Here is a 27,203-nt window from a genome sequence, read left to right as displayed (position 1 = left end):
CGATGTGCTCTGCCTGGTGGGCTACTAGGAAACCCACATGCCTGGCAGATAATACTTCCTTTCCTCTGAGTGGCAATTCCAGAGGAGTGCAGAGAATGCTTCCTTTGTTCTATTCCAGGTTATTTTTTTTTTATTATTAGCACCTGCCTGGGCCTATGCCTCTCACTGCACCTGCTGTGTTAGCAATCTTGATGTGTAAGTCACGTCTCCTGTGATGACAGGAGAGTTCAGACAAACTACCACCCTTACAGGGGCTTGGGTGGTGACAGATCCTGAGAACTCACCTGTGATGGTTCCTCTCTCAAGGGCCACTTGGTGACTGTTTAACCTAAATATGTAGGGGGGAAAGTCCTAATAACAGTTGGTATGTCTGGAAATTAAGTTTACCAATCATCCATAAAGAGCATGCTAAAATGTATTGTCAAGAATTCAAAACCATTTTAAAATAGCTTCCTGGAATCTAAGGCTTACAGATTGTGAGGAATCAGTAAGTTGTTTTCAAAGCTGGTACATGTAAAGTTTGTTTTCACTGTGATATTTTCTGAGCTTAGATCCAGAGGGTCTATTATTTGGATAGTGTAAAATTGCTGACTAATTTCTGCAAAATAAGTTTATATTCAGGGTTTAATTGATAAAATGTGGGAACTGAATTCTTTGCTGATAACACTTTAGGAACTCTTCTAGTAAATTACAGCCTCATTTAATAGGTAAAAACACGAGTCTGCATCTGGAGATTAGGAACTAAAGGCCTCCAGCTATCTAGGCCCTACCTAGCAATGTAATTCTTAGGATTTTTTTTTTTTATGACATTCTGATTTCTGCTAGAGATGCCCACTTCCTCATCATTTCTTCTCTGCTTCCTTTTTTGTACACAGGGGATGCCATCACACAAATGGGAACGATTACATGCTGCATTCTCTAATGATTATCCCAGGCAAGTGGAGCAGATAGATTAGACAGACAGACAGACAGACAGACAACAGATAGATAGATAGATAGATAGATAGATAGATAGATAGATAGATAGATAGATAGATAGATAGGAGACAGAGAAATTAAAATAAACAAATAAATGGATGAGGTTCAGAGACTAGATCCAGGAGTAAAGACCCAAACACCCAAAGCAACAGGCTTTCCTTGCCTTTTTTTACATGGCAAGTTATAAGGCAAGGAGACAGCAAGACATGTAGAGACTACTAGCATCTGTCTTCTTTAAAATGTTACAAACTCTTTGTGAATGGATTGGGACAGAAAAATGAGGAAATGGAACTGTGGCTCACAAGGCAGAGTACCTGCCTTCAGTGAAAAATTAAGGGAGAATACCCAGGCTGAGTTCAAGATGCAGTATCAGGAATGACTGACAGACAGACAGACAGACAGACACACACACACACACACACACACACAAACACACACACTCACACACACACACACACACACACACACACACACACACACACAGAAACAAGAATATCTAGGAAAAGGAAGTCCTAAAATCTAAAACATATTGTTTTATCCAAACTCTGAGCAGATCTTAGATCTTATTTTAGAATAATAACTAGCACTCATCTTAACTGCCCATGTGCCGTCTCATGATTGAAGGTTGCTGAATGATATGACTGTGTATGTACCCAGCTCAGAAACAACAAAGATGACAAATATTAACTATCGTATTGAATCTTTACTCCCATTTCCTATGAAGAAGCAGGAAATGTTTCTCTCCTTTCCCATTTCTCACTCATTTACCCTGTTATACTAAAATAAATTCTGGCTAAAACGCAAGGCAGATAACATGTGGTTCATTTTACAAGTGAGACCCCTTGAAATGCTTTTCGTGTGCAGATATTATGAATCTGTAATTTTTTTGTGGAACTGAAAAACTTTTAGAGAACCTGTTCAACTTTTATCTGGTGACAGAGGAGCCTGCAGAAAGATGGAAAGAAATAAGGTTGTGTTTCTGCAAATGAGCTCTCCCCAGAAGAAAGTTCTAGTTTCTTCCACAATAGTTGTTCAGAGCTGACTACAATTCTAGGTGTGCTCCACGGTTTATAGTGCAGAAACTGCTGAAAGCGGGATCGTTTTTCTATTTGGGGAGATCAGGGTGGCCTCTCTTCTATCATCCTTCTTTCTGTGTAAGTATTTGGAGTGCCAAGCATTGTACTAGGTTCTAGAAATACAATCCTGAAACCATGAACACACCAGCTACCAAGAAATGTTTGTCAGAAATCATACAAAGGTACGGAAATTACAGCATTATAGTTATGATGCCTTCTTGGGGTATAGGTTAGTGCTCTTTGTCAAAAACTGAAAAGGCAGAACAATTAAAGAATGAAAAGGCAGTATAGAAAAAGTTTGTGTGAATGCAAAAGAAAAGCAGCTAAAAGTTATCTAAAAAGAGGGGTCCCGAAAGATGATTCGAATGTAGTAATTTCACAGGGAAATTATTACATTACAGGCTCCTTCCAAGTCTATTTTCCTGAGCTTAGATTGCTTGATGGCTCTTACTTTCACTGCCCGGACTATTTTCATTGCCTGAGTGGACACCCAGGGAATTATAGGAAGAGCAAGCATTTTAGTGCTTGAGGCCCTACAGCCACAGAAACTACCATCTTGAGCCACATGTTATCTGCTCTGTGTTCTGTTTGCCACTTTTAAAAACCTTATCTACCTAACAGTTCTCTTTTCTTTCCTTCAGTAAGATTTAGGCTAATAGATATAGAGTTGTTTCTCATGATGCCTGTATTAAGATAAAGTTATGGAAAGAAATTTTAAAAAGGGACCAATGTTTTGGAGTAAAGTAGTAGCTTCAGGCAGGATATGTACACCAGGTGAGAGAGACATTATATTATTTAAAAAATATAAAAAGGATAGACTCAGAAGTTTAAAACCAGGAAATAAAAGAATAGATAAGCTTTCTTCCCTTTATATCTCTTTTTCTTTCCAAGTTGCATTAACCAGATTGAGAGGCTAAAAAGGTGATCTAAATCTGCCTTCTCCTTTGAGATCTGGGAGGGGCCATTTCTGGGAAATCTGGGAAATCTGTCTGGATAGATAAAAGCCAGAAAGAATGAAAGTCATGTCTACAAAAAGTAGTCTTAGGGCTGGAAATGTGCTTGTCTACCATGCATGAAGCCTTGGGTTCGATTCCTCAGTATCATATAAACAGAAGAAGCCAGAAGTAGCATTGTGGCTCCAGTGGTAGAGTGCAAGACTTGAGCCAAAGAAGCTCAGGGACAGTGCCTAGGTCCTGAGTTCAAGCCCCAGAACTGGCCAAAAAAAAAATAGTCTGTGTTTGGGTGGACCTCACTGAACTCAGCCACCCAGAAACAATTGTCTAATGGTTGAAGTTTGGGGGTTATATTCACCTAACTCAAAAAAAAAAAAAAATGGCAGCAGATAACAGCTGCCATTTTGAATCTTTAACTTCTATTTCCTGCTAGGAGAACAGAAAACATTTCTCCATTTTTACTTTGTACTTAGCCATGTTATTCTATAATAAATTATTGCTAAAACTTTCACCTTGTGAGGTTCTCTCCCTTTGGTGAGACTCCCTGAAATGCTTTTCATGAGTAGATCTCTAGGACCTGGGGTTTTGTGTGGACACCGAGAAGCTGAGAAACCTCTCATCTTTTCTCTGGTACCACTTTCACACAATCATCAATACAATTAACCTCAGCTTCTGTGGAGTAGGGTAGCTGATGTTTCTGGTTCAAGGTCTTCCATAAGATTGCATTCCAGGTGTCTCCTGGGGCTATCAGCATCAAAAGGCTTGTTTGGAAATAAAACTTTGCCTCCCAGGTAGCAGATTCCTACAGCTGGAGAGTTTATGCTTCCATAGGCAAGATCCTTAGCTCTTCTCCAGTGACCCTCTCCACAGCTTCATGTATATTCTTTGACTGTTAGAGACTTCTCAGATCATGGGGGACCCACCTAGGGGAGAAATAGCCATTCAGAACCCAATCTTCTTATGATCTACTTTGGTTCCCATGCAAGAGGGAATTCAGAACTATCTTGAGAGGGAGGACTGCACAAAATTCTGACAAGCCAGGTGCTCGTGGCTCATGCCTGTCATCCTAGCTACTCAGGAGGCTGAGATCTGAGGATCGTGGTTCAAAACCAGCCTGGGCAGAAAAGTCTGTGAGATGCTTATCTCCAGAAAACCGGAAGTGGTGCTGTGGCTCAAGTGGTAGAGAGCTAGCCTTGAGCTGAAGAGCTCAGGGACAGCGCCCAAGCCCAGAGTTCAATCCCACAACCAACCCCCCCAAAAAAATTCTGCCACATTTTAAGACCATTTAACATTGAATGTCTTTCATAGTATTTATAATACTTTCTTCACATTCTAATCCTTTAACTTTTTTCTCTAATCATACGAATTCATACGAATTCAAAACTCTACTGAGGTATCAACATTATGAACCGTTCCTTCCTTGAGTTTGAATCTGCACCACTTGCCTTCTAGAATTAGAATGATGCACTTTGTTTTTGTTTGCATGTTTGTTTCTTTCCTCTGATCTTTAAGGTTGGGCTGGTGTCTTCTATCTCTATATCCTCCTTGCTTAACACAATTCCTGCCACATTTTAGGTACTAAGAGTTTACAAAATAAACTCTGCACTTATTGTTTTTAGTGCCTGGCACCCAAAAACTTTAACAAATACATAAGCAAATAGACAAAATAATGTTCTAAGGATTTTGACTAAGTTGACAGCAGTGGGTCTAAGAGAAGAGGAAGGACTTAAGAAAAATATGAAGATTGGATCAAGGAGAGAAGATCTAGGGAATAAGAACCAGGATGATTTGTAAGCATCTAGTTGAGATATTAATGAAGAGAAAAGAAGAGACAGTGAGAAGGGAAGAGAGTGAAGAGTTACTTTTAGAGATGTAGATTTTAGGATATATGAGATTTTTCTGTAGGCTTATCTAGGAGATCTCAGATAAGGTTCAAAAGTCAGGAGAAAGATTATGCTAAAGATAGATTCAAGAGATGCTTTTTATATTTCAAGTTACTTTCATTGTTCATAAGGAGTGTAAAAATGGGGGAAATACTGTTGAGTAGGAAGAGAGGTTAAATTACTGTCTCTAAGGTCTCAAGGGTAGAGAGGAAGATGGCATGACTTACTATTTCCCAACTTCCATGGGTTTCATCATGCCAGATCTTCTGGCCAGCTCTAGGCAACTCCTCCAAGCCCCCCTCTCCACACTTAGACATTGTTCATGAAATATTATGGATGAATTATCATTCTTTTTTTCACCAATATAGCATTGATCAGAGAGATATTTACCATTTTCAGCTGCTATGTTGAATGTACCCAAACTCAATTTGATTCAATCCATAAAAGTTCAATTTAACTTAATGCATAATTCTGAAGTAACATTTAGAATTGTAGTTAATCCGCATGTTGACTTGCCTGGGATTCTCAATGCATCTCAAGTCTATTATTGATCAAAAAATAAAAGTGCTATTTCTTTTTTTTGTAATTCTGGGAATATGAAAAAAATAAAACTCTTCTTTACATGAAGTTAACTTTTCTATAAGCAACACACTCTTTACTTAACACAAATGTGGGTAGAAAAGAAGACTGGGATTCCAGTGTCTTTATTTTTGAAAATTAGCCTAATTTTACCAACATCTCATGATAGGTAAGTTTGCAAACCAATTTTCCAAGAAAATAGATTTTCTTCAGGTTATTTTTCTTGCTTTTCCCCCCTACCAATATGGTTTTTTTTTTTTCAAACTTTTTTCCCTTTAAACTTGGAAACCCTACAAAGTCCTGAAATCTTATTTAAATTTGAAGCCCTCCTCCCTCTTTCCCCAACACACTGTAGAAATATGAGATCAGACATGGGACTCATCTTGGCAGCTGTAAAAGAAGTCAGGCGTGTAAGCCAGAATGAAGACATATCAAAGCACCTTTGATCATCTCCTTCACTCTTTTGCTCTTTTAAGGGTTAGCACAGGAAGTTCCAACAGACAGCATTACTTTCAATGAGGGATGAGCATGCTGCTTCTTTCTCATCCGGCTTGTGTTCAGCTGCTGGCCAAGATAGCTAAAAGCAGATGGCAGAAAAGTATGCGTTTGTGGCCTCTTATCTTCACTTTGGGTATTTCAGTGTCTCAAGTGGCTTAGGAAAATGGAGGTGTTGATGTCCAAGTCTCTGCCTGACCTCCTCAGTGAGTGTCTCAAGGAAGCAGCCGCTAGCAGTGCATATTTTAGTGAGTTATGGGTGCTCATAAAAAGCTACTGCAATTCACAAAGCTATCAACTTCGAGTCATGAAACAAAAACACCTGTCAGAGGAGTTTTATTTTAACTTGTTAATGACACCACACATAGACAGACAGAGGACAATACCATCATTCCAAGGGACAGTTTTATGCAGCAGGCCTCTTGCCCGGCATTCAGGATACTGCAGGCTTCTTTTGATCACTAATTAGGGAAGAGCCTCTGCAGACACCATAAATCCATTGTTACCAGAAAGTTGTTCAGCTCTGTGTGCAGGAAAGCTCAGTGGAGATTAGCACAGAGACCAAATCTCAGGCAGTTACCCTTACCCATAGCTCCCCAAAGTTGTTCATTGCTTGGCAAATCACTTTATTTGTGCCTCATAGTTTTGAGGTCATAAAATGGCTTATTGGGTGCCCTTTTTGCCTATTATAATAAAAAAAAAAACCCAAACCTTCTTATTCCGGAGCACCAGAATAAGTTTGAAGATGCACTCAAATGATCTGTCACTGCACCAAATTCTCACCCAACTTTTGAGAAATACAGAGCTAGGGCTGACATTTCCAGGCAACTTCCATCACATTTGGCAGATGCCATCCAACTGGACACTGCATCAGCGTCCATTAAGATCAGTGTCAGTCCTTCTTTGCTAGGTGGAGACCCTCTTCAGCCTGTACACACTTTTCTTTTTCCAGACTTCCCTCCAGTGAAATGTCAGCATCAGACATGGATTTAGGTACTGCCACTGCTGAATGTGCCCCTCCAGAGTTCATCATTGAAGCCTGAACAGACTAAATGAGCCGTCTCATAGCTGCTTTCCTCAGAATAGCTAGGGTATTCTAGAACAGGAACACTCAGGGCTTGTGTTTTGTTTTTTTTTTTATTTGCCAGTCCTGGGGCTTGAACTTAGGGTCTGGGCACTGTCCCTAAGCCTCTCTGTGCTCAAAGCTAGCACTCTACCACTTGAGCCAAAATGCCACTTTTGGCCTTTTCTGTTTATATGGTACCGAGGTATCAAACCCAAGGCTTCATGCATGGTAGGTAAGCACTCTACTACTAAGTCATATTCCCAGCCCAATCCTCAATTATTATTATTATTATTTATTTATTATTGTGAAGATACTGTACAGAGGGGTTACAATTACATGGGCAAGATAATGAGTACATTTCTTATCAAGCATTGTAGCCTCCTCCTTTGTTTCTCCTTCCCATCCCTTCCCATCTCCCAGGCCCCCAACCTCCCCCACCCCTGGCCAAAGTTGTAAAGTTCGTTTTCCGACATAATGACTTGTATATATCTCATTGTTGCAATGGGTCCACCTGTATCCCTAGTTAAACGATTTGTTTTTCCCCTTCCCCTCCACAAATTATACCGACATCAAATAAGTGAAAGTAGAGGTTTTACTGTGGGGGAGGGACATACAAAGCAACAAAGAAATAATCTTATAAATGTGTTAGAAACAATCGCATGAAAGAAAAAAAACATTTGAATACATATCTTAGGCCAACCCTCAATTATATCTGGCAGAGTGAACAATGAGAGTCCTTTGGAATATATCCATCTCCATGCGTTTTTCTTTTTCTTTTTTTTTTTCCACTTCCAACTTTTATTATTTTTAATGTTATTTTATTGTAAAGATGCTATACAGAGGGGTTACAGTTACATGAGTAAGGCAATGAGTATATTTCTTGTAGAACATTGTTACCCCCTCCTTTGTTTTTCTCCTACTATCACTTCCTTCCCCCACCACTCCCTCTAGAAGTTTCCAACATTTCTTTTTTCTTTATTTGAGCTGGTGCTAGAACTTGAACTCAGAGCCTGGGCCTTGTCCCTGAACTCTTTTATTCCAGCCTGGCACTCTGTCAGTTGAGCCACAGGTCTAATTCTGGCTTTTGGTGGCTAATTGGAGATAAGAGTTTCACTGACATTTCTGTCCTGGCTGGCTTTGAATTATGATCCACAGATTTCAAGCCTCCTGAGTAATGAGTATTACAGATATGAGCCAAGGAAACTGAGCTCCATCTAGTCTTAAATTTAAAATGAGTAAACAATGTAGGCTTCTGGTGTGAATCTGAGTGTATCATATAACAAAATATAACAAAACTTCACTGAGGGATGAAATAAACTAAGCTTGGAGACTCTATTACACAGCTAATTATATGGTTCTCCACAAGCCAGGATCGAGGCCTCAGGAGCGTAACTAGACATGCCAACCCCTAGATCTTAGACTTCCAGCCTCTAGACTATGAGAGAATACAATTCTGTTGTTTAAGCCATCTAGTGAATGATATTTGGTTATGGCAGCCCAAATAAATTAATTCTAATACTTCTTAAAATTTCTTTAGGACTATCTTTTTTAAACAGAATATGATCTCCTGATCACTGATCTACTGATCTATTTCCCTATAGGAGTTAAGACAGGATCATAATTCTTTCCCTTAGCTATTCATAAAACAGGCTGAGCAGTTTTAATAGAATTGGCTATTTGGAAGATTATTAAAATTTTACTACAATAGATAAACAGATTGTTTACATAAATATTAAAAGTAGCATTTAAAAAGTAGAGATTCTAGTCTAGCATGAGTAAGGCTCTACGCTCAATACTCCAGCAGAGAGAGAGAAGAGATAGAGAGAGTGAGAGAGAGACCAAGATACAGAGAAAAGTATTTTAAAAATGGAGTAAGGAGTGTTACCTAACAAAGTTTTTTCTTTCTTTTTTTTTCAATAAGGGTGAGTTACATCTTTATTAGAGTTTTGCTAACTTTTTTTCAACACTTAGTTATCACATTATATCATCTGGCTTCATACTTGCTTGATTCTCACCTGAAATATTTGCTGCTTATTTGCTCTCTGCTAGGCTCCAAGCCTGGAGGGTAAATGAGACCTTTCTGCACTCAGAGCTCAAATAATGTGGGAGAATGGCTGCAGCTAGCCATGACACAATGTGTTCTAGGGTACCAAGGAGAGAGAGATAAGTGTGCATAAAGAAATCAGGGAAGGTACCACTGAGATTAAGATAAGGCAAGAAATATCTCTAAGAGATTCAGTGAAAATTACTTAATTTTCTTCATTTTTGCTATAAAATAGGGGATAAAAGTACATTTTTTAAAAAAATAAAAGATTATGGATAGTCTGGGCCCAGATCTCAATGAAAGCTTGCGGTTGGCAGGGAGTAGAGGTACATGCATATAACCCAGGAAACTAAGGAGGAAGAGATGGAGGATCTTAGTTCAAGGATCGTCCTGGTATAAAAAGTTAGTAAGACCTGGCATATCAAGGTCTATATTAAAACCTAGCAAATCATTTGTACTCAAACACGTTCCTTGTTCTCACGTCTTCCTTCCTTTCTCCTTTTTTTTCTCCTCTTTTTTAACCCTTTCTTCTTCCCCTTCTCTCTGTTTCCTTCTCTTCCTCCTTCTTTGCTTCTTTTTCTACTTTTTCCTCTCCCTTTGCTTCCTCCTCCAGGTGTTGGGTGAGAACAATAGCTTGTGTGTATATAAGGAGTCACATCCTAGCCTGCTGACATTAATACACTTGTGAATATAACAGGTGTTATTGACAAAACTTTCACAGTCCATGGGAATAGCAGCCCTCTTCTGATTATCCGAAGCCATAAACTCCCTCACCACACCTACAGGAGGAGCTGATCACAAATAACCCAGCCTCTGGAAGTTAATGACATTTTAACCCAGTTTTTCATGAATGATGGCCCCCATATCAACAGAGCCCAATAAAAGCTTGAGGCTGGCAGGGCATAGTTGATAGATGCATGTAACATTGGCTATATAGCAGGAAAAGATGAGTGGATCTTGGTTCAAGAACAGTCCTGATTAAAAAACAAACAAACAAACAAAAAAACCAAAACAGGCCAAGGCCCAGTATTTTATGCTTATAATTCAGTTACAAGGGAGAAGGATGAAGGTCCTAGGCTAGCCTTTAGCAAAAAGCACAGAACCTTACCTGAAAAATAGACTAAAGCACAAAGGGCCTGTGGAATATCTCAGAGTGACTGAGCACTTGCCTGGCAAGTGTGAGGCTCTGAGTTCACAGTCTAGTACCATAAAAGAAAGAACTTGAAGTCTTGAGACCTTCAGCACCTTATTTCCTCTTTGAGCCTGGTTCATCTTCAGCCCAGCAGAAAGGCATACTTTTGCTTTGCTTTCCTTTTACTGTGCCTTAAAAAGCCTGATCCTGCTTAAGATTCTTTTGTGTTCATAGGTAAATTACTTTTTCCTCTGATGCAACAAAGAATTTGAACTCAGTCACCCCAAATCTGATGACACCTTCTATTGTTTTAAAAGATGTGTTTTCCAATGCGCTCTCTCTCTCTCTCTCTCTCTCTCTCTCTCTCTCTCTCTCTTTCTCTCTCTCTCTCTCTCTTTCTTTCTTTCTTTCTTTCAATTGGGAGTTGAACTTGGTGCCTGATGATTTTGCTCATTGGTTAGTGCTCTATTAACTGAGCCACACCCCTAACCCCAATGATCTGACTTTTAACAAATGAAATACTTGCTTCCAGAGGGAGTTGGATTTATTTTGTTTTATTTCCCCTTCTAATAAGTATAGGTTACTTGTACCAAAATGGATTTCATTAGGATAAGTTTATATGTATATATAATGTGCTTTGTAAATATTCACCCCCCCCCACTGTCTTCAATTGGAACCCAGATGTCTAGCTGTAGAGTTCATTAGCTACTCAGCTGTCTCCATCTCTCAGTAGAAGTAAGACCTGTAGTCTCGGATGTGATTAATTCACTCTAGATTTTCTGCATCACATGTTTTCAACAATTCTGCTCCTTGTATCTACATAAAGTCTAAATATTTTTAAGTCACATAAAATAAATATTTATAAATATACACAGAAGTTCCAGTGATCAAGTATTTCCACTTTAGATGTTCCAGTAGAAGTTATTTCTGTAGTTTAAATGTTTAGTCTCATAATTCACAGGCCTGTAAACATTTAATCTCAATGGATCCCAGTCTTGTCATCTTTAAAATCAGAGTCTTGGACCAGATGTACTTCCAGTATCAAAATTATATCTTCTATCTGTCAACTCCACTCTTGTTCTTGCTGAACTAGAATGTGATCAACCTTCTAGGAGTGAGAGTGAATATCTACTCCTATCTTTCATGGGCCAGCAAACCACGTTCTTAGAAGTGATCATGTCTGCTAAAGTCAATGAGTAGTTGGCCATCTGTAACTCCACAGATTAAGTACCAGCACTATTGTTGATAATATATCATTATGTTTGTGCCTAGAAGAATGTTTCCTTGGCTTTATTGTTAATTTGTGGCTGATACTAACTTAGACTTTATATTACACTCATTTGTCTCTCATGACTGCTATTTCTTATGGGCAACTTGATTCAAAACCATTAAGACAACAGTCTACACCCAGCTTACAAGGCAGCAGAGTAGTGGCACTTGGTAAACAAGCTTGAGGTACTAAATAGGCATGAGGTTTGTTGTGCTTCACCTCACAGTCATGAGGACTTAAAATAGAGAGAAGAGATAAGTCATTTAAATAACCCAGAGAAGATAAAAAGAAGAGTTCAAAAATTACTTAGCTGGTTAAAGACAATTTAACACCTTCATTGAGTTTAGGACTTTCCTACTTAAAATTCTTGTAAAGATTAAATGTTAGGTAAAATAAAGAAAGTGACACTTAGGAGTGGCTAATGGATGACAGATGCTGTGTTGAGTCTCATAATAATAAAATAATAAAAACAAGCTAAGCACTATTACAGACTTATGTCTGTAACACTAACTACTCAGGAAGCTGAGATCTGAGGATCATGGAATGAAGCCAGCCTGGGCATGAAAGTCCATCAGACTCTCTTCTCTGATTAGCTACCAAAATGCCAGAAGTAGAGCTTTGGCTCAAATAGTAGAGCACCAGCCTTGAGTAAAAAAGCTAAAAGACAGTACACAGGGTTTTGAGTTCAGGGGCAGCGCGCGTGCATGTGCGCGAGCACACACACACACACATACACCAACAATAACAACATATATACATAATTCTAGCTGTTTTGCTTGCCTTTATTTACTCCTTATAACTCCAAGAAATATATGTACTTCTCCAACTTATCTCCATCTCTCATTTTTTCTTTTTTGAGACAGGATCTTGCCATGCAGCCCAGGCTGACCAAGAACTCTCCATAATCCAGCTAACTTTGATCCTAAGATCTTCCCACCTCAGCATCTTGAGTGCTAGCATTGCAGGCTTTTATCTTTGATTTTTCTGTTATTACTTTTACTGTTATAACACATGACAAAGGGAGCCAATATTGTTCTTATTTATTAAATGAGGATACTGGGTTGGAAAGGTTTACAATTTAGCCATACCACAGTAATACATGATTACTGCAGGATTCACACACCTATATCTAAAATTGTTGTTATAGCTTCCCTTGCCTTGCTAAGAATTTTGGTACTTTCATGAAGATCTGTACTCTCTATCTGAGAATTTCCAAGCTGGAAAGGGACTTCAGTTATCTTAATCTTTTTAATTTACTTTATAGAAAACCACTGGCTTCTTGAAACTCGAGACCTTCTTAACCTATCACTTTCCTTTTTTCTGAGATTACTAGCAATAAGACACACATTTCCAAAACAATGATTCCTAAGTTGAATTGTGTATCAGAGAGCTCATCTATGCAACTTTTAAAAAGATTCCCCCAAAGCCAACACTGACATATGGAATCTAATTTACCTGGCTAGCAAAGGTGTGATTATGATGTGAGTTTAACTCCACACATAGCTATTTCCTCTAAGCAATTTATTCCTGTCAGAACCACAATGGGCTAGGCTTTGGGACAGAGCAGGAGGAACAGATGAGTGGAGAAAGACAGAAGCAGCATTGAAGTCAGAGTGGTCCTGGCTCAGTGGTAGAGTCTTTGTAGAGCTGACCCTTGAGTAGAATGGCAGAGGTCCCTGGGGACAGTGTGAACCAAAAGATGTGACATGTCTGTTCCAGAAGTTATGCAGTGAGAAGCTTGCGGTCAGTATGGTCTGAGTTAGAAGAGGTCCTTCACCAGAGACAATGCACAAAGAAAGAGGGTCCATGCTGGGGCAGGAGGCTGGTAAGGAGTAGGAAAGTTAACAAGGCTTCCATCACATAGCATAGTTTGGAGAGACTGTCACCTTCTCATGACATTTTTAGTAGTAGCAAAAATCTATGCCAAAAGCTCAATGTTCATATCTTTCTTTCTTCCCTTTTTTTGGGGGGGTGGGGTAGGGTGCCAATCCTGGGACTTGAACTCAGGATCTCACACTATTGTATGACTTTTTTCCTTAAGGCTCCCATTCTACCACTTGAGCCACAACTCCACTTTTAGTTGTTTTGTGGTTATCTAGAGGTAAGAGTCTCCTGGGCTTTCCTGATAAGGCTGTCTTTGAACCTTGATCCTCAGAATTTAGCCTCCTGAGTAGCTAGGATTAGTAGCTAGGTTTGAGCCACCAGCAAATAGGCACTGTTCATTTCTTTAAGCATCACTTCTTCAAGTAAGTACTTGTTCTACCTTTTAGTCCAGATACTAGAATGGGCAGCTTGTAAACTCTTTCTCTGCATTGAAGATTATTCGATTCTTTTTTTATTAGAGGAAAGATGAATTGTTTCTAGAACATTTCAACATATTTTTTTCTTATTTAGAAAACCCCCCATCATATGATTCTAAGAATATGTAGCAGCTATATGAACCTCTTCTTTTAAAAAATAAAATTATAAGCTGGGCGCTTTCATGCCTTTAATCCTAGCTACTCAAAGAGGCTGAGATCTGACTTTCACAGTTCTAAGCCAGCCCAGGAAGGGAAGTCCATGAGACTCTTATCTCCAATTAACCACCAGAAAACCAGAAGCAACATTGTGGCTCAAGTAGTAGAGCACTAGCCTTGAGCTGAAGAGCTCAGGGACAGTGCCCAGGCCCAGAGTTTAAGCCCCACGACTGCCAAAAAAGTAAAATAAATAAAATAAAATAGTATTTTTATTATCTTAAGTAGTTATACAAAGGACTTGCCATTCAACAAATCAGTTTCTGGGTACAATGAATCTTAGGTGAGCCTCTCTTATCTGCAAGTTTTACACCTGTGAATCTGTACTTGTTACTGAGTGGCTCCTCATACAGCTGCTAAAGTCAGAAATGCATCCATCCAGAACTGGGAGCTGTAGGTGGGGAAAAGGAGAGATGGGATTGCTTTTTTTTTTTTTTTTTAAGGTGCACAGTGTAGAAGGGAGAGACATCAGGTCTAAACATGTCCCAGGGGTCAGGTCTGACTATTTTATTTATTTTTTAATATATTTTTTATTGTAAGGATACTGTACAGAGTGGTTACAGTTACATGAGCAAGGTAATGAGTCCATTTCCTATTGAGCATTGTTACACTCTCCTTTATATTTCCCCTACCATCCCTTTCTTCCCTAACTCCCCAACTAATCGCTTCCTTCCTCACCCCCCCCCAAAGTTATAAAGTTTCTTTTCAACATACTTGTCTTGTACATCTCATTGTTACAATGGGTCATCCTGTGCCCTTATTTCAGCATTTTGTTATTTCCCTTCCCCTCTCCAAATTAGAAAAATGTATATACAAGATGTAGGGCACTGGAATCAAATACAGTGACAACAGGGGTTGTACCACGGGGGAAGAACATACAAAAGAAACAAAAAATAACATAGTACATTGTAAGTACATTAAGGAGAACAGAAACATAGATAAAACCCCTTGTGTCCCTATCTTGGGGTTCATTTCGCTTAGCATCAGGTTATATGGTCATATGTACATAGCTTTTAACCTCTTCTACTTGTCCTAGACATATACTAGTTACTGCATATAAGGGAAACCATGGGACCTATGTTTCTTTGGGCCTGGCTTACTTCACTTGATATAATTTTTTCAAGTCTTTCCATTTCCTAACAAATGGAGTGGTGTCATTCTTTCTGATGGAGGCATAATTCAAATCCTCAGAGAAACAACTACCCCATTAATAAGTGGGCTAAAGACTTAAAGAAAGACTTTTCTGAAGAGGAAATAAGAATGGCCAATAGACACATGAAGAAAGGCTCAACTTCTAGCCATAAAAGAAATGCAAATCAAAACAACATTGAGATTCCACCTCACCCCAGTTAGAATGGCTAAAATCAAGAACTCTAATAACAACAGATGCTGGAGGGGATGTGGACAGAAGGGAACCTTACTGCATTGTTGGTGGGAATGTAAACTTGTTCAACCACTTTGGAAAACAGTATGGAGGTTCCTCAAAAGACTCCACATAGAGTTCCCCTAATATCAGCAATCCCTCTTGTAGGCATTTACTCAAATAAGACCATACTAAAGCTACCAGCACAACTATGTTTATTGCAGCATTATTCACCATAGCTAAGATATGGAAGATATATAAATATAAGTTATATATACACACACAATGGAATTCTATGCCTCTGTATATTTTATACTGCAGTGTTGTAGTATACTGCAATGTAGTACTGAATATTGTAGGCTTTGGCTGGACACTACATAGGAACACATTCTTTGTTACTTTATATATCTCTATCTATCTATCTATCTATCTATCTATCTATCTATCTATCTATCTATCTATCATCTATCTGTGTGTGTGTGTGTGTGTGTGTGTGTGTGTGTGTGTGTGTGTGTGTATGTGTGTGTGTGTGAGTTATGGGCATGAACTCTGGGCCTGGGCACTGTTCCTGAGCTCTTTAGCTCAAGGCTAGCACTCTACCATTTAAGCCACAGTGCCACTTCTGATTTTCTGGTGGTTAGTTGGAGAGAAGAGTCTCACAGACTCTTCTGCTCAGGCTGACTTTGAATGGGAATCCTCAAATCTCAGCCTCCTGAGTAGCTAGGATTACAGGCATGAGCCACCAGCACCTAGCAAAATAATGATGATGATGATGATGATGATGATGATGATGATGATGATGATGATGATGATGACAACAACAACAACAACAAAATTTTCGAAGGAATAAAGAACTATGTATATAAGAAAACTGAATCAGTATATCTGTCTAGACTTTTGAGAATCTGGGATTTTTTCCTCTCTCTAGCTCTGTCAGATTTTATTTAGCTCATGTGATTGGACTCACATTTCTGAACCAATTCCCTGATAAGTTAGATAGGCTCTGTCTTTTTTTTATAATCACACACACACACATACACACACACAGATATCATACACACACACACACAGATATCATACACACACACACGATATCATATTACATATGATATCGTGTGTGTGTGTGTGTGTGTGTGTGTGTGTGTGTGTGTATGTACACAAATATATGATGGAAAAAATGTATATATATTGCTGGTCATTGTACTTGAACTCAGGACCTGGCTACTGTCCCAGGGACAGTTAGCTCAAGGCTAACACTGTACCACTTGAACTGCAGTTCCACTTCAGGCTTTTATTTTATGTGATTAATTAGAGATAAGACTTTTCTGCCTGAACTGTTTTGTTTTTTGTTTTTGTTTTTGGTGGTTGTAGAATTCGAACTCAGGTCTTGGGAGCTGTCCCTGAGCTTGTTTTCTCTAGCACTCTACCACTATGAGCTACAGTGTCACTTCTGGTTTTCTGGTTAATTGGAGATAAGGAGATAAGAGTCTCACAGGGGGGTAGACGTGAGGGGGGGGAGGATAGGAAGGGATGGGAAAGGGAAACGAAGAAGGAGGCTACAATGCTTGATAAGAAATGTACTCATTATCTTGCCCATGTAATAGTAACCTCTCTGTACAGTATTTTCACAATAAAAAAATAAATAAATAAAAAAAAAAGAGTCTCACAGACTTTCCTGCCTGGGCTGGTTTCGAACAGCAAACCTCAGATCACAGGTATGAGACATCAACACCTAGCCCTGGGTTGACTTTGAATTGGCATCCTCAGATCTCAGCCTCCAGAGTCTCTCAGATTACAAGCCTGGCCTACCAGCACCTGGTCTTCATGTAATATATTTTAAACATATTTTTATGCGTCTTAGATTGATTTTTGTTTTGAATCTTGCTGTGTAGTCCAGGTGTGATCCTCTTGTCTCAGATTCCTGATGTGTTTCTTAGTGTCGTATTATACCATTCAAACTTTGCTGTCTAATTGGGCACTGATTTTATTGTAAATAAAAATACCAGACACCATCATCTTACTGTCTGGGTTTCTGTTGTAGCCAAGGCACCGCATGTGCTGGTTAGATGCATCCTAATATTAAATCAGGTGCTTGTGATACAAAACTTTGAGAATATAAGAAATCCTCTCTAGCAGCAGAGTAGATTCAGGGAGATGAATGTAAACTGACAGACATAGGTAGATAGATATTCAGATTAAGATAGATAACAGCTAGAAATAGGTGATAGATATAAATAGATCAACACATATAGGTAGATGTTAAATAAGTTAATAAAATACACAGATGAAAGATAGGTAGGTAGATGGATGCATGGCTAGACAGAGTAGAGATATAAATCTATCAGCATATGTATAGATATACACAGAGAAATAAATATGACTCCCATGTTTGAAAAGGAGATATGAAAGGCATCCCTAATGTGGCTTTCCCCTTGTCTTTACTTTTTCTTTTTCTGGAAAGACTTCCTGCCTTTGTACCCTGTATATGGTCTGTTTCACTACTTATCACCAAGTGTCTGTTCCATGCATAACTGATTGTATTAAGCAATATTCTCAATAGTAAAATTGATTAACTCAAGCCTCACTGACAGTTGCCTTAAATCATGAAGTAAAGTGATTCGATTTATCTCAAAACTGTCTCAGTTCCGAGTGTATTTGTTGCAGCTACTAAATTGATCATAAAAGACTTCTCCATGAGAAATCCTTTCATCCCCTGCTATATTCTGTATGCCTGTTTTTATAAGGTTAAAATTGAAATAGAGTGGTGCTGCAATGCTTTAAAAATATCATTTCATGAGTAATATGTCTGAGACAGAATTTCTGAATCTATTTGCCAAGCTGCCATCAATCTGTCACTTCAAAGCATTTCCCGAGCCATTCCCACACTTAGCAATGTGATGGCCATGCAATTTGCACAGCAACTTTGCTGCTGGAATGCACGTTGATGAACACATGATAATGGTGATGTTCCAAAGCCTGGAGATGCACTGGAGGGAGAGGAAAACCAGGAGCACAACCACAGGCATGCTGAGGACCACCTAGTCTTCCAAGGAAGGATCTGTAGAGATCACACCATAGACGAGAATGTGGCTGGATGAGAAGCTGGCAAGGGGCTGGGATAAGGCATGAAGGGAAAAAAAAGTAGGCTTCTCTACCACATGGCTGAATATGGCAGCTCTTCCTGTTCACTTTCCCACTTATCTCCCTCATTGAATTTGTTTTACTTGAATGTTGCAGAAAACGGAGCGAGGGAATGCCAAACAGAAAAATGACTTTGAGTGCAAAGCCATTATATTGACCGTGTTAGTTAGAGTTCCTTGTTATTAAGAGATTTATCTGGATTGATTCAAACTCAAAATAAAATGTGTCAAAAATAGACTGGGCAAGCTGGGCTCCAGTGGCTCATGCCTGTAATTCCAACTACTCAGGATGTAGAGATCTGCAAATTGTGGTTTGAAGTCAGCCTGGAGAAGGAAAGTCTGGGAGACTCCTATAAACACACACACACACACACACACACACACACACACACACACACACACACACACACACACACACACACATACACACACATACACAATGGGAGTGGTACTATGGCTCAAGTGGTAAGAGATAGCCTTGATCTAAAAAGCTCAGGAACAGTGTGCAGGCCCTGAGTTCAAGCCCCAGGATCCCCTATATATGGAAGAGCCAGGCACAATGGGTTTGTGTCTGTAATCCCAGCTCTAGGGAAGACAAAGACAGGAGGACTGTGATTTGAGGACAGACTGGGTACAAATATTAGTGAGACCTTCTCTCAAAGAACACACTAGGCATGGACATATGTATCTGTAATTCCAGCTCCATGGGAACCTAAACATTTTTTCATTATATTGTTTAACTGAATAGTCTTTATTAGTAAAATCATTGAACTATGCTACACATAGCATCATTCATTGCCATAAGAAATAAGAAATGTAGTCACAAATGAAAGTAATTACAAAAGAAAACTTACAGTATGGCCCGTTTATGTAAGTCCCAAGACAAGAATTGTGTTGTTGAAGAATATGCAAAGTTGCTTAATTACAATAAGGAACAATGCAATGATTGAATAATAGTTGAAATCAGAGGGGGAGAACGAAGGAATTCATGAGAGCCATGGACAAAAGATACAATGTGCTGGTTATCTTGTTCCTGAAGTTGGCTGGAAATTGCATGGATATTCATTGTACAGTTACTTTCAAATATTTAATGTGTGACTTTATTCACTTTTTTCATATGTGTTATAAATTTCACTATTTGAAAAATTAAGTGTTAGGCACTAGGGATCATGGTGATATTAGAGAGAATCTCGCCTGGCCAAGTGGCAGCCAGTGCATATGTGTGTGTGTGTGTGTGTGTGTGTGTGTGTGTGTGTGTGTGTGTGTGCATAGTGAAACTACCTTGCTGCTTGTTTAGGCCTTTTTGCCAAGAGCCCCATTTAGATGCTCTTCAGATTCCTGCCTGGCGATCATTCATGGCCTCTCTTATTTCATTCTCTCCTTTCCTTATCTTGCTAAGCATATTTCCTTAACTTTTTTTTCTCCCTTTGCATCTTAGATTTTTCCTTTCTTGAATTGCTCCACTTTGACAAGGTCTCTTTCTCTCTAGCAGTCTCTTTCTCTCTCTCCCTCTCTCTCTCTTTGGGGCTTGAACTCAGGGCCTGAGCACTGTCCCTTAACCTTTTCCCTCGAGGTTGGCACTGTACCACTTGAACCACAGCTCCACTTCTGGCTTTTTTTCTGGCTAACTGTAGAGATAAGTCTCATAGACTTTCCTGCTTGGGATGGTTTAAAACCACAGTGCTCAGATCTCAGCCTCCTGAGTAGCTAGGATTACAGGTGTGAGCCACTAGCACCTGACAGCAGTCTCCTTTTGTACTTAGAGTTAGCCACTTAGCATCTGTTTTACTTCATCCAACTATCACTGCTCCATGGAGGACGTGCCAGTGGTTTCTGGCCTTAGGGGGAAATGGCAGAATGAGTTCTAGTCTTATGAAAAGTAAGAATCCAAGAGGCCTGTGGATCTGGAAGGGTGGAAGACTCTCCTTCTGGGCCACAGCAGTATCTGTCCTGTAAGATCCAAAGACAAGCACATCTCACTATAGCACATATTGTTATCTCACCCAGAATATCTGGTGGATTTGCAAAGTTCAGCTCGAGACTTGAATGCAACTTCAGGCCCTCTAGGCCCCATCCGATCACTACTGGATACATAGCACTTAATATGCTAGGAGAAATTTGCCCTGAGTTGAATGACAAAATGCTCTCTTTAACTGCTAGAAGTAGTTAAAGAAATGTTAAGAAGCAAGATAGCGTTTCATAAGTCCCTAGCTGGTTAACCTTGGGTAAGTGACCCAACTACGGAACATCAACTTTCTCTATCACATGGAAATATCAAGACTTACCCGTGGATTAAATAAAATAGTTGGTGCAAACTACTTGGCGCACGGCCACAGTTCACTAAGCCACATCTGTTTAATTATGGAGCTTTCCCTGGGAATGATGAGGTGTTGGGGTGGAGGGCAGAGCAAGGCAAAGGAGAGGAAAGTTGAGAACTCCCTCTAGCCTTGTCTGTTTTTATCGGAATGCTACACAGTGTGGAACTACAATACATATTTCTCCAGTGGGACAGGGTGGTAGCTGTAAAAACAGCTCAGAAAAATGACCAGTTTAAAGTAAAAGAATGTTTGGACCTAAATAAACCACTTAATGAAAACATGCATGCTCTCTCTTTTTCACACACACAATCCTAATCTTTTGTTTGTTTTATTTTTAAAGTTATGCCAGAAAACCATTTGCACATGTGTGCTTTTAGGAATGAGCTTATAAATCTGTCTTTCTTTCATATTTTCCTCTAAGGAGCCATGAAGCAAATGAAAGTAAATAGTTAAGGACTTTAAAAAAATTTTTCCCCCATTACTTTTTTGTTTTTAGTCAAAAAGACAAGGCCAACATCAGTGCAATTCCAAACTCAATTTGGAACACAGATTTTGGAAGAAATGTTCCTTGGCTCGGTCAACCCTGGAAAGTTCAAGAGACCACTGGAAGGCAAATAAGAGTCAGCCTGGTGGACATGCCCATGCTGGCCTGCATGCCAGGGACTGTAGGTTTGTTTCCCTGTGCCCTGCCAACATTTAGGGAGGAGAGGGATGCTCTTTCAAACATTTATAAACAACCGGATCTGACAGGAAGCTTAAGAAAGGCAAACCTTGTGTGTGGTAGACAATGATGCTTTATTCTGGAAGTACCAAACCTTATCTCTCAGTCTCTACAGGAACTCAGATCTTAAGAAGATATTTTAATCAGCATTTTTGAAACACTTCCCAAGTTAGTTTCTGTATTTGATATGGCCTTTGTGATCTGGCCCATAGAAAGTGACTTGAAGATTGAAAGATGGTGGTTTAAAGTCTATTTGATTTAACTTTTTAACATCCCTAAGGTCATACTTTGGCAAGCTAGAGTGATAATGAAATTTTTCTTGAGATGTCTTTGGCACTGCCAGTGTATTGATATCTAGGATTGTATTTGCATGAAAGACTCTGCCATAAACTGCATTAGGCATCTAAAGAAAGAAAAAGAAAGGCTGTGCTTTGCATGTTGTAGGATGGCCCTAATTTAGGGATAAAAGAACAAGGCTGAGGAAAGAGACCTGTGAATGTAGCATAAAGAACTGTCATCCCAGCTGGCTTTTTGGCTTCAAGTTTCTAAACCTGAAAGGAAAAACAATATCTTTCAGAGAAGCCAAGATACTAGACCAGCACTGAAAAGAACCTCACCTTCTTAGTTTTCTTCCACAGTATGGGGCCTCAGAGTCTCAGAGGAGAAAAGAGAGGGTGGCATTTTCCTTGGTATAGAGGTGAGGATGGAAGAATGTCCACATGTCAACACTCAGCCATCTATGGGCTGTGCTTTGAAATAGTTAATAAACCAGGTTAGGAGCAGCAGCTAACAGATTGTTATTATTATTATTATTATTATTATTATTATTATTATTATTATTATTATCTTGACACTCTTCACTTTTGTGGCCAATGTGGTCTCAAGACATAAAAATATATAGGAATTGATCAGTATCAATCAGAATAATATATGATCTCAGAGACTATTCTAGGAATATAATATGCCAGACACATCTTGGATTTGGGAATGTGAAAAAATGGAATGTTTATTTTCTTAATAATCTTGAGATAAAATGATTGAGATTTATTTTGAAAATCTTAGGAACTGAAGAACAGATTCCACATATTATCTCTCTCTTTAATGACACATTCAGAGATTACTATACATATATGTTACTCATTTTTTTTCTCCAATTCCAATCATGAATATTCTCCTTAGTTTGCTAATTAAGCCTGGCCTATCACCTCTCTTCTTAAGTACAAATATTCATGAATAAAATGGTACAGGTCCATTTTCATATCCTAAAGCCAAACTCATATATACATTTACCCATATAAACTTTTAGGCACACATGAACACCCATTTATGCCCATCCCAATCCATGTTTATTTTAGAGGACATGGGCTGGGACAAAATAAGAATTGATTTAGATCCCGGCTCTCTCACTAATAAATTGACTGACTTAACCTGTCTGAAGTTTTTCATAGTGGAAAGCATGAGGTTGGAGTTCTTGATTCTATTCTTCTGTAGCTGAAGGGATCAGAGTAAATGGTAAGCATGAATTGCATTTCTCAGCAATAAGGAAATGGAAATGTAGTCAACTCTTGAAAAACTTACATGGATAGATGCATATGATAACTTGACGGCCAATTACAAAAACTACTACTACCGATAGGTCACAGAATTATAACACTAATCTAGTAGTTTATTTTTTTCTCACAGCTTCCCAAGGTAGCACATTTGTCACTAGTGTCATGAATCATTATTAAATTGTTTCTCAAGTGGAAGTAAAAATTTCATATTCTTAATTCTCCCCATGAGTGTCAAATCTATTCTTACCTAACAAAAAATGTGAAATAACAAATGAAAAATAGACAAACTATGGCTCCAAAAGACACCGTTCCGATGGGTGTGGATGGCTATAATCTTGTAATCCTAGCTACTCAGGAGGCTGAGATCCAAGTACCATGGTTCCAAGCCAGCATGAGCAGGAAAGTCTATGAGACTTTCCAATTAACCACCAAAAAAACCTGGATGGGGAGTTATGGGTCAAGTGGTGAAGTGCTAGCTTTGAGTACGCAAGATTCACACACACACACACACACACACACACACACACACACACACACACACACACACACACACACACATGCGTGCGCTTGCGTGCACAAAAGGCAACAAATGCCTCTTACAGAGCAACATATTCAGATAGTAAGCAGTTACACAGAGATAGAAGAAACTGGGTTCAATGAAAAAGCCAGAACAATACGCTCTGCTGTTTGATTCCATTCATTTGATGTTCAAGAACAACCAATCTAAATAATGACAACAAAATTTAGGATAGTTCTTATCAGTGGAGGTGGGAAGTGGGTATGGAGTAAGAAGGGACATAAGGAGACTTACAGGGTGCTAGTAATGTTCTATGTGTTGATCCACATGTTGAATGCAAGAACAGATGCTCCAGTATGAATTAACAAGCTGTATAATGACTACAAGTGTACTTTCTATGCTATACCCGTCTCTCAATATGAGTAAAGCAAATCAATATGAGTAAAGCAAATGAACAAACCAAAGACAAAGATATGAAATGTGGAGGAGAGAGAATCAGGTTGGATAAAGTAGAGAATCTAAGAAACTAAGGCTGAAATATTACAGAACCGTCTCAGGACCTGAAATTAGCAGAAAGTTGGTATATTTATATCTAGGGTTTTCTTCTGATGAAAGGATAAAGAGTTGTCTTAAGTAGACTCTACTATGGAGATTTACATGCAGGAATTTTATTAGGATTCATGCTTAGATATAACACCTGAAAGAAGTGAAGGAAACAGGATTGGATAGAGGGAAAAGTTGAAGGGTGAAGTTGATTACTTTTAACAGAGAACTCAGCTAATTCCTTGGGGGTACTCAAGAGCTGAGGTGATCTTTCAGAGTTGTCCTAAACTGAGAGCAAAGAGCAGGCCTTTGTTACCAGCACCAACTATGAATTTAAGGTGAGCCTCCCTGGGAAGATAGTATAAACTTGGATAAGGCATGCCCGTTGGTTGAAAACAACTCAAGAGAGAGAGGTTCAACTTGGAAACATCACCAGTTAAAACCCTGGCACGAGGGAAACTATTGCATGGGTATGAAGGAGGGTAATCCTGCCACTGTGCCAGAGTATATAATTCTGAAACCTTCTGCTTCTTGTAGTAAGTCCATTCCAGCTGGACCAGTTACTTTAGAGTCATGGCTTGTCTTATTTGTTGGGTAAGCCTACAAGTACAAGGCCTATAGGATGAATTATAGTCTAAGGGGCTACAAGGACATGACTGATTCTCATCATGTTTTGTTTTTCTTTTTTTTCTACTCCGTATTCTTGTCTCTTTTCACCCTTGGCTAGTAGCTCTGCTGTTGTGGGAGGCTTTCCTTATGGAGCTCTATCACATGACTTGATGTGATGTGTTCAGTGATCAAGTGCTCTCTGGACATTACTTTTCTGGGGTTTCCATGGGCTACATTTGTTCAAGGTGTAATCACTGTCTTTCCTGTGGGGGGAGGGTAAGTGATATAGCTATCTAGCTGAATTAGTGAGCATGTATTAGTGATTCAAGGCAAGCATCTCTGCTTTGTTTTCAAAGGGGAACAGGGAGCATGCTATCCTATAAGAGACTAGGGGCGGGTCATGTCTGCAGGCTCAGAGGGTACAGGGTGACCTGGAGTTTCAAAGCTGTTGAGCTCATTGATCCAGATGTCTTATTCCCCATTTTACCTTTTTCTTCCTTTGTAATTAAGGTCAGAACCTTGGCATGAAAGACTTGCTGGGTTTGATAATTTAATAATCTTCAGGGTCCTGAGACTAGCTCTTAGTTTCTTCTACCTCTCCAGCTCTAGGGAAGATGAGAGACTTTTTTAAATGCAATAATTGAGCAACTGTGATTTTTTTAATTCACCTCAAATGAGTCATTAGTCAATGCAGTCGTTTTAAATGTATCAGCAGATTTTGGAATGGCGGCCAGCGTTGGTAACTTTGGTCACTTTGGTCAGGTAGAATACTGTTGAACTGTACTGCTGTGTGGCCTCCAATGCTAACTCACAAAAGACAGTATAGTTTCAATGTGATTCTTTTTCCCATACTTGGGACTTTTTCTCCAGGAATCCAGTTCCCAAGAGAAAGCCAACGAGTCATTGGAAGGGTCAGGTGTAGATGTGCTGCTAACAACTAGCATCAATCACAGATTTTGAATGAGCAGGCTTTCCTGTAAGTCTACCTTCTAACATTTCAGCTAACCCATCTGGTGTTGAATGAGAGATATGAGCCATCTAGGCTGAGCCCTGTCTAATTGCAGATATGTTTTTAAGAGAAAATGTTGTCATTATTGCCAATAAGCTTCGAGTCCATTTGTTACAAAGTACTATATAACCTGGAGGGTCACTCTCAAGTGTTTTTTTGTCTTTTTTTTAAAATTTAATTTAATTTTATTTGTGAACATACTGTACAGAGGGGTTACAATTACATGGGCAGGATAATGCGTACATTTCTTACCAAGCATTGCACCCTCCTCCTTTGGTTTACCCTTCACATCCCTTCCCAGCCCCCCCCCCCAATCCCAATCCTTCTCCTTCCCCTTCCCCCCACCCCGCACTGACTTTGTAAAGCTCGTTTTGGACATGACAACTTGTTCCCTTTTCCTTCCTTCCTTCCTTCCTTCCTTCCTTCCTTCCTTCCTTCCTTCCTTCCTTCCTTCCTTCCTTCCTCCCTTCCTTTCTTCCTCCTTCCCTCCCTTCTTTATTTTCTCTCTCTCTCTCTCTCTCTCTCTCTCTCTCTCTCTCTCTCTCTCTCTCTCTCTCTCTCTCTCTCTCCTGTAAGTCATGGGGCTTGAACTCTGGGCCTGGGCGCTGTCCCTGAGCTCTTCAGCACAAGCCTAGTGCTCTACCACCTGAGCCATAACACCACTTATAGTTTTCTGGTGATTAATTGGAGATAAGAGTCTTGTGTACTTCCCTTGCCGGGGCTGGCTTTGAACCGCAATTCTCAGATCTCAACCTCCTAAGTATCTAGGATTACAGGCGTGAGCCACCAGGGCCTGGCTCACTCTCAAGTGTCTATCATCATTCCCCAGTGTATCAGCAACACCCAGAAGCTGCCACATGGCTTTAGATCCATAATGACGGCTTCTCTAGTATCTCTGAATGAGATTCATGAGATATTGTACTAGCTGGCACAATTCTCTATCATTTGTTTCCTTTTACACTAGTCCCATGGGGAAAACTTTAATGAATGCATATCTATAGCATATGACATGTCACAGAGTATGAGGACTGTATTTACCACTGTGAGAAAAAAAAAGTCTTAATGTCATCTGGACAAGAAGTAGTACAGCTGCAAAATTCCACTTTAAATTCTATTTCCAAGGATCATGTTTCTACCATCAATCATAGAATCCTTGGAGGTGCATTTTTTTCTGAAAATAAAATTCAGAAATCTTACATGTAAGGAAAATGGAGAGTCAATATGGGGTAGGAGTAGAAGTTGAACTGTGATTGAGACTTAAATTAGACCTCTGAAAATTGCATGGAGTATTCTGCAGATGGATAGCCATTAAAAATTGTCCTAAATTATCAAGAAAATGTGGTATATATACACAATGGAATTCTATGCCTCCATCAGAAAGAATGACATTGCCCCATTTGTTAGGAAATGGAAAGACTTGGAAAAAATTATATTAAGTGAA

The sequence above is a fragment of the Dipodomys merriami genome, unplaced genomic scaffold, assembly GCF_024711535.1.
Source record: "Dipodomys merriami isolate MVZ:Mamm:240054 unplaced genomic scaffold, mDipMer1.0.p SCAF_6, whole genome shotgun sequence".
In the NCBI taxonomy this organism is placed as follows: domain Eukaryota; kingdom Metazoa; phylum Chordata; class Mammalia; order Rodentia; family Heteromyidae; genus Dipodomys; species Dipodomys merriami.
The sequence above is the reverse complement of the archived record's forward strand: the minus strand, read 5'-3'. Positions refer to the sequence as shown.